The sequence below is a fragment of the Corvus hawaiiensis genome, chromosome 5 (assembly GCF_020740725.1).
Source record: "Corvus hawaiiensis isolate bCorHaw1 chromosome 5, bCorHaw1.pri.cur, whole genome shotgun sequence".
Taxonomy (NCBI): Eukaryota; Metazoa; Chordata; class Aves; order Passeriformes; family Corvidae; genus Corvus; species Corvus hawaiiensis.
In genome coordinates this window covers 27,367,130-27,373,274 of record NC_063217.1, presented here as the reverse complement: position 1 = coordinate 27,373,274, position 6,145 = coordinate 27,367,130, and positions in this window count along the sequence as shown.

The following is a 6,145-nucleotide window of genomic DNA, read 5'->3' as shown; positions in this document are numbered from 1 at the left end:
TTCTACCAGTGAAAGTGCTGCTGGTAATTTGTCCCACTCACCCAACTTGTTTTTGGCATCACACACAAAAATTCCATTTGAGAGGACAAAAAGAAAGGAATCCAACTTCTGACATCAATATTGCAGTAGCTCCACATCCTGGAGGGACTAAGCCACTTGTACTTTGTATGGGTGTGGAGGGCTTTCTGTTTTGTTTGTTTGGGGTTATTTTCCTAGTAAGTCCCTCAAAAAAATAAGGTTCCCCAGGAAATAAATGAGACTCTTCTCAAGGCCAGTTTAAAATCTAGAAGGCCTCAGAGAGATTTTGGGGACATGTTAGGGGGCATCTGGTCAACATATCAACAGATAATCTGACAAAGGAAAACACAAGTGTTTCCTGATGACAAAACTACAGAGCTAGGAAAAAAATCTTCATGTGAGAGGCTGACTAATAAGCTTCATAGTTATGCAGAAAAATACTAAATGCATCACACAGTTGGTTTTAAATTACTCTGACTTTTTCAGTACAGGGACCTGAGAGTCATTTTGCATAGTTGCAAGACATAGGATCAGTGGTCCATGACAGCCAAAAGGCAAGCAGAACATTAACAATTCCCAGGAAAAAATTAGGGAAAACTTAGACTACAGAGCAATTCTATGGCATGCCCTCATTTTGAATATTATGGTGCTTCCAGTGCATCTCAGAAATTGTACAACACAGAGATAGAAACAGGAGAAAGAAAAATTAAAATAAAAAAGAATGATCAGAACTACAAAGTGGTTCACGAGAGATTAGGTAACTCACTTTCCAGGCTGAAAACATCTCAAGGTGAGGAATACTGTGTCTGTAAAAGTGTGACAGATGAATAGGGAGTAAGTAATTGCTGTTTTTCTAAAATCAAAACTCATTGGCACTCAGTGAAATCAGATTTAAACAGCACAATTCCATCAGGGGGATTCTTGCCACAGGATACGGTAGAAGCACACAAAACAGCTTCAAGAGACATGACCTACACAGAGACTTGGTGGCTGCAAAACACCTGCATTTGCATGATCCAAATGCAACCTTTGTGTCACGAAATTTCTCAGCTGTGATCAGGGGAGAACAAGAGGGTGCACCAGTGAAGGATCTCCTTCTAGAAGGGTCACTAGCCAGTGTGGGAGACAGGGTGACCATTATGGCAATTCTTACGTTCTTACAGCTATTGAAAAACCAAGTTAAGAGCCTTGCCAAATGAACTAAACCCCAGGTGTCTCATACCTATAAATGGATACTGAAACATCTTCATGTGCAGAGAGCACAAGTTCCAAGATTCCTGAACACACCTTTAAATTATTTTTATTACAGTATAGTGACTTTCTCTGCAGATGAAGGGTGAAAAAGAACTAAGGGTGGTAATGGGTGCTTTTCCCATTGTCTTTGGCATACAGATTGTTTGAGAGCAAGGGCACTTCCAACTTCTTGCATAGAAAAACCCCACTTACCTGAACTTGTAAATGTTTCTTCTCACCTGTGTGCATTTTGAACATTCTGCAGCCTGTGCTCAGGCACATCAGCAAGCTCAGGTATTTCAGAGCAAGAAAGATCTTTAGTACTTCCTCCCAAAGACTCATTTTAAACCTGTCCTTCACACCGCCAGCTGGAGGCTGAGGTCTGCCAGGGCTGGGCTGGACATGCCCAAGCTTACTTCATTCTACACTGTCACATCTGTAATACTTCAAAATACAAATCGGAAACCTTTTCCAGCAGCAAACGCTTGCCATTTACTCACTCCCATTCTGCTGCTTAGCTCCGCAGATGCAGTAGATCGTAGTAGGCTCAGGCGCTGCTCCGAGCCGTGCCAGGCACGGAGCCTGCCCGTGTCTCGTGCAGCACAGCTGCCAGCTGTGGCCGGCGGCCGCCGCCGGTCAGAGCAGCTCCAGCAGCCCGGCTTCTCCGGTTCCGCGCCGCTCCGCTGCTCCCGGCACAGCGGGAGCTGGCGCAGCCCGCAGGGCTCCCGCTCGCCCGCGGCTCCCGGCCACAGGGCAGCCTCGGAGCGGGCTGGCAGCTGCGCATTCTCTGCCGTGTGGAGGGGCAGTGAACTTCCTAAAGTCTTCAGGGGACCCTAAAAAACACACTTCGCTCCTCAACGCAAACACACAGCCATGTGCACTGACTCCATGACACTGTACCAGCAGAAATGTTTTCTACTTACCATAGCTAAAAATTATTTTGACATTGTTAATAATCCATCATTGATGTTTAGGTATCAGCTACCGCAACCAAATTCACCCTTACTTGTATCCGTTGCACTGTTTTAAAATGTTAGATATCCTAAAATAGTTAAGATTAACAATTGTATTTAAACTACAGAATTAGGCCAAGCAAAAGTATTTATTTTGGCATTATATTTATATAGAAACTAATTTTAGCTTCATAATTTAAAAAAAAAAAATTAATGCATGAAATGTGCTTCCTCTATGGGTTAGTGGGAGTAGAAAAGAATGTGTATCATTCTGTGTAAGGAATGAATTGAAAATTTCAGGGTTTAGAAGCTGTCCATGCAAGATCTCATATCCTGAAAATGGAGTCCTACATGAGCAACTGGAAAAACAGCAACACAAAGGTTATACACTACGAATTTTTTGTTCTGAATAATTTACTTCAAGTTTTGGCACAGGAAATCTAACTCTCTATTTCTCCTTTTGTCTTAAAATTTTTCTCCTTTCAAGGATAAGTGAAAATTGTATTTCATTGAATATCCATTGCATCAGATGATCGTGCAGTGTCTTTATCATACATCCTTTGTTTACTGCAGCATCACATTATGAAAGTACCTCATACCAGTCTCTTGCTTTTTAGTTTTGCAAAGATATGCTTCTACTAGACAGAACACATGACCTTAGGTTGAAACTATGTATTACTATTCTGCCATGCATCTTAAAATCTCAGGAAATTTTGTATTGCTCCATCAAAAAATTAGCAGCAACTTAATAAAAATAAGTAAACAAGCAGGAAGTATTAAAACACTGATATATAAGTAGCATAGTACCTGGTATTTGTTAGTATTAAAGAGAAAAAACAGAAACAGATACTTTAAATCATGACTGCTACTGACTGATTCTTTTATACTTTTTTCATTTATCTGAAGTAAATACATACTAATTATCTTCCCAAGGGTTATCATCTACTCTCTGGCAGCTCTCTCAGTGCTGTTAGATACAAGAACCTGTTTATTTTTCAGCATATCTTATAACCCAAACAGCTACGCATTTCTGGTTTTGCTATATTGCTTGACTTAAGTTAAATGAAAATACTAGTTGCTCATTTCCCTCATTATTTGGAAAGAAAGAATAATATGCTTGATGGTCTTGTGAGCTGGAAATCTGTACCCTGGCCAAGGTTCCGGTTTCAGGTTCTAATGCAGGTATTCAAAGATGCCTCAAAACTTTTGTACGGTGCTGGTGGTTCATGTTCAGTTCTGACATCACCCAAAAAAATACTTGAAAGTATAAACTCGAGGTATATGTGTGTCCAAGCCTGCCCTGGCTTTGCTGAATTAGCACAAACCCAGGGCAAGGGTCTGAAATGGTAACGGGATGCAAATTGTCCCATTTGTTACTTTGAGATTAAAACCCAAGGATTTGCGGATTTCTACAAACATAGGCAACTAAATTGCAAAAAGTAAAACAATATTTTTGGACCTCCTCTTTCATGTAAGAGATTACAGAGAACTTGTTCTGGTTGTGAATCAGGAAGCTGCAAGTAAAGCCTTCTTATGGCAGGTCTGGTGTGTTTACGGGAGCCAAGGAACTGAGCTGGACCTGCCTCCTGCAGATGGGCACGGTCCTCACTCAGGGCCACAAACAAGAGTCCCCCATGAGAGAACAAACAGGTCTTTTAGCTTCCAGCAAACAGTAGACAAGTGAGGATTTCTTCTTGAATCGCAAGGAGGCAAGAAAGTTGTGGGTTCAGTCTGGAATATTAATGATTTCCCCAGGTTTCTGCAAATCTGCTTAGCTTTCATTAATCAAATCAAATCACTTTTCATTTACACTTTTCTATTCCACATAGCTGTGTTCCAAACAACTTTAGTAGAGAAAAAACCCTGGAAAGGTCAGATTAGTACCTACTTGGGGCTCTAAACATGCCTACTAATTTGGGGAAATACAGAAACATTCAGGACCAGGATTTTTGGTAGCTTTACCAGCTATAAAAGAGCTGAGGCAGATTTTTGCAACCCTCTTCTCTCTGTTCATGCACATTAGTAACAACTAACTTGGGGATAATGCTACCAGCTCCTTAAACTGGCCTGCTTATTTTTAAGAAATTGTGAAAACAATTATTTTATAGGGTTTTTTTAGAAATGTTCATAATGAAGCATTCAGACTCCTGGTGCTTGACTTATGGTATAAGAGGGGTTTTTTAATGTTATTTTTAATTTGAGGAAGAAGAGAAAATTTACTTAGCTTTACAATAAACATTGGGTTAATTCTCAGTTATTGACAAATATACAGGTATGATGGCCCATAGGAAAACTTTAAGTATTTTTTAACACCACTGTTCTGTACATCTAGTCACATTGCTTCCAGCAACCGTAACCCTGCTGTCAGCTCCAGGACACTTGGATTCAGTTAAAAATTCCTAAAAGTCATGGAAGTGCAATATAAGCAAGCTACTCATGGGTGACTGGGGAGCTGCTATGAAACCATGAGACTGTAAAGGCCCACTCTGAAACAAGGGGGTACTAATGGAAGATATGCAGGAAAAGAGAAGGAAGAAGATTGAATTCCCATGGCTGTTTAGTGAATCAGGGGCTCAACATACACATTATCACAGCAAACTAAATGTGATCCAACTCTGACAAAACATCAGTTCCCAGTACCCTACTAAATTAACAGCAATGTTTGTGAACTCTCCTGCATTTAATATGTATCAAGGATGTGAAATCCAAAGAATTTAAAATTGATTGATAGCAAACCAAACTTGTTCAAGTACAAAAAAAGTATGTCCTCTGAGGGACAGTAACTAGATGCAACAGAATGAATGCGTTATACTCAATCTAAAAATGCTATCTATACACAATGTTACCTCAAGCAGAACAACATTAATTGCCATGCCTTTTATTTTCTCCTCTAACAAAAGAAGAAAAATTATAATACAATTTATTTAAAACACTGTGCTTGTCCACCCAAAAACATTAATGTGAGGCAAGACACTTTACAGGAAGGCACCATCATAGGAATATGCTCTATTATTATCCTCTCAATCTTCTGCCTCCTGTTACTTGCATAACTTACAACTAAGAAACTCTGTGAATATTTTCATGATAAAGCTAATCAGCTTTGGAATAGCACACTGAAAACCACAGCAATGCAATTCTGGCAGACTGTATTTTCAGAGTTCACTCATCAGAGCCATAAGAAGCATTCTCTACAAGGTAAATTTCTGATACAACTTCAAGATTATCCAATTAGCACATTTTGTTTTTAGAAGATCAGCTTTTCTGAAAGCAATCTTCCTGTTCTGATTATTTTAAGTAGCATTTGGCTCCTTAGGCATCCTCCTCTTTCCCCCCTTGGTAGGCATGTTGTTTTTCAGCTCCAACAAGGATGTCAGGAATGCTTTTGCGCTATCAACTTCATCATGGTTTTTGCTCCCGTATCGCCCAAACTTCCAAATAAACACAATGCTGTGAGATGAAACTGCACATGCGAGAACATGAAAATCCCTAAGTGAAGGCAACATTTTGATTGAGACAGAGCAGGTGATGCAAACACCAGGAAATACTCTTCAGTTTTGCCAATGTAGCTCTTTTCTCACCGGCAATAATAATAAAACGTTCCATTGATTGGGATCTCTTCTCCATAAATGATGGTTTTGTCATGACTTGCAAAATTTGAGAAATACAGTGAAATATACAGAGCCTAACATTAACAGTCAATATATCATTCAAGGTTTTACCAAAGTTTGTCAGGTTTAGCCTTCTGCACTTAAATGTAGCTATTTTCAATACCTGCAATTTAATTCAATTATTTCCTTCAGAAATGACTGTCTTTAGAAACTTGTTGTGGGCAAGTCAGAGTATCAGTCTAAAAATACAGTTGGCACTATGAAACAGTTTTGAAAAAGTTATGGTTACTTCTGTGTCTGGCTCAGCTCCTCAGCCCTTTTCCCCTCAATAGT